General features: G+C 28.9%; 1 long non-coding RNA gene across 1 annotated transcript; it reads left to right on the top strand.

The window, feature by feature from the left end:
• The first annotated feature begins 281 nt into the window (after window positions 1-281).
• LOC135151968 (uncharacterized) lies at window positions 282-2,452 on the top strand. The gene is made up of 3 exons (XR_010290975.1): window positions 282-339; window positions 439-496; window positions 1,835-2,452. It is a non-coding gene; the product is annotated as an uncharacterized LOC135151968 (long non-coding RNA).
• Window positions 2,453-2,697: the final 245 nt, after the last annotated feature.

Consider the following 2,697-nt stretch of genomic DNA (forward strand, 5'->3'; position numbering starts at 1 on the left):
TTTCTAAATATGGGACAACATGCACATTATGTTCTACAACATTATCATTGTACTTAGAAGGTAAGACATGGTTTTCTTGGTTGCATTCATATGTAGTTTTTGCAATTGAATTTGGGTCAAGTATGAGAACATATATTCTATTATACTCTTTTTTGGGCCACCCCAATTAAAAATAAATTTTGTTTATATCATGGTCTATATTGGACCAAGCCCAATAGAATATAACCTAAATACTACCTATAAATTAAACACATACGAGACACCCATCTCCTTTGCCAAAGGGAGGCCAGCCTCCAACCTCGTCTATGTTAAACCCTAAACTACCAAATAGAGATCCAGGTAAGAGATATGTAACTCTCTCTATATTCAAGATAATCAACATTTATTTGATCTTTTATGTATAAATAAATTGTATCATGATTTTTTTTTCTTGTGTAGTGATGGTGCAGTTGGAAACTTGATAGACAGTGAAGATTATGCTCCAATTCATTTTTAGGTATGGATATGAAATATTTTATAATTGGTTTGTTATCCATGATTATGTAAACTATTTTTTCTTGCCTTATGCCAATGAATGACTTTTCACAAGAAACTGAGTAAGAATTATACTCCTTCGGTCTATATACATGTCCCTTTTATTTTTGACTAGTTAAATTGACTATACTTTGATTGAAATTTATATGTATTACATAATTGGAAAAAGAATTAAAAAAAAAATCGAAAAGTAAATTTAGTCTATTTTAATATGTAACTTTCTATTTTCTAAAACAAGAAATAAATATATTTTAATAATTGGTCAAAAATTAGTCAATTTGACTACTCGAAAAACAAAAAGGACATGTAAATTGATTGAAGCTTTTTTAGATTATCCATGTGTTATACTTTGATTTTATTCAAATTGTGATGGTATGATTGAAGCTTTTTTAAATAATTAGATTACACATTGAGTACCATCCACCTTCTCTGTTATATTTTTGTTATGTATTTTTTGAATTTTTGTTTGCATCTCTTATATATGTGAATTCATCATTAACTAAATTGGGGCACTTTTAAGATGTTATTTAGTGAATTGTTGTGAGAAAAGCAAAATACCATGTGTTACTTACATACCCAAGGTCTCAATCTTACTATATTTTTGTGGTTGTAACCATAGAAAGTTTATTTTCTATGTAGAAGATGAGAATATCTTGTCAACTTTGACCTAAGTGATACTATGTTAACAAGATGTAGTAAAATATTTTAAAGCCGTAAATGTAGCTTATGGGGAAAGTAAATTAAATAGTGATTTTTTTAATTCTCAAAGTGGTAATCATTCATCAATTATATAAACTCTCAATCTTGTCCTTGCTTCGTAACATTTAATTTCTAATATTTAAGTAATTGATTTTAATATGTTTATTATTGTGATATAGACTAATAAAAATACAATATAGTAGGATGTTAGTGTTTCGTACATGGGTCATGTTTGTAGTTTTTATCCCTAACCGATTGTTTTTATTTGTAGACCGTCAACTAATATCTTTGCAGATTGTTACATGTTTTTAGTTGTAAGGTCCTCAAAATTAAATTCATAGACTAATACAATTATTTTTATTGTACAATATAATTAAAAAAATTTAAAGTGATATGAACTATAGTTGTTATACTTTGGGTTAAAATCTAATATTTGATATAAAATCTAACAAATATCTTTGTTCATCTTTTTTAAATTAAAATTTTTTATTTATTTATATTTTCAGTCATATTATGTTAATGTCTATATGTACACATATCCTTACTATTATGATATTTATTCTAAATTATGAGCTTTATAAGACCTCTGTTTTCTCTCTAGGAGTAACATGGAAGGCTGCTGCTTCCTTTTGTCAGATGAAACCGAAGTGGATGCGATTTTGTACCTTTTTATCTTTATCAGTCTACCGGTATTAGTCAAAAACTTCAATTTAGCAGAAAGGAGTCTTTTGAAGTTTGGAGGCGCCCAATATTGTTTCTCTATGTATGTACCAATAATAATCTTATTAGAACCAACAGGTTCAAGTTGGTTATTGCTTTCATAATAAGATTGTCCAATCTTATAATAGATCTCTTAGAACTACCAATCTGTGGAGGGGAACCCATAAAAACTGCAAGAGGCTGCGCATCGAGAAGTTCTTCATCACTCTGATCTAAATGAGCAACGGTCATAGAATTTGTTGGATAAATTTAACTCTTGTGTTTTGAGGAATATTCTGGAAGGCTGCATATATATATTCATTGAACCTGAAAATGTATTTGTTTTAGATTCATAAAGAAATATGTAAAGACTCACATTGATTGTGATTCATGGAACTCAAAAGTTTGTAACCTCTTGATGATCTGAACTCTCCTACTATATATGGAGAAGTTTGTAATATCTTTTAATATATCAGACCAACAAAATATTCCGAGAAAAAATAGTTTTACTATTCCTTTTTATGTTCTGTTCTATATTTTATATACTTAAACTATACTAGAATCCTATATACAAAACCAACATATTAGTATGAGAGTCATAACCTACAAGATGAATAACTCCTTTGCTGTTCCAAAACTTACCAAAGAGAATTATGGACACTGGTGTATCCGCATGAAGGCTTTGCTAGGATCACAGGAAGCATGGGAAATTGTTGATAAGGGTTATGATTAACCTTAGAATGAGGGAGCCTTGAATCAGGCTCA

Source organism: Daucus carota, chromosome 4 (assembly GCF_001625215.2).
Source record: "Daucus carota subsp. sativus chromosome 4, DH1 v3.0, whole genome shotgun sequence".
Lineage (NCBI taxonomy): Eukaryota > Viridiplantae > Streptophyta > Magnoliopsida > Apiales > Apiaceae > Daucus > Daucus carota.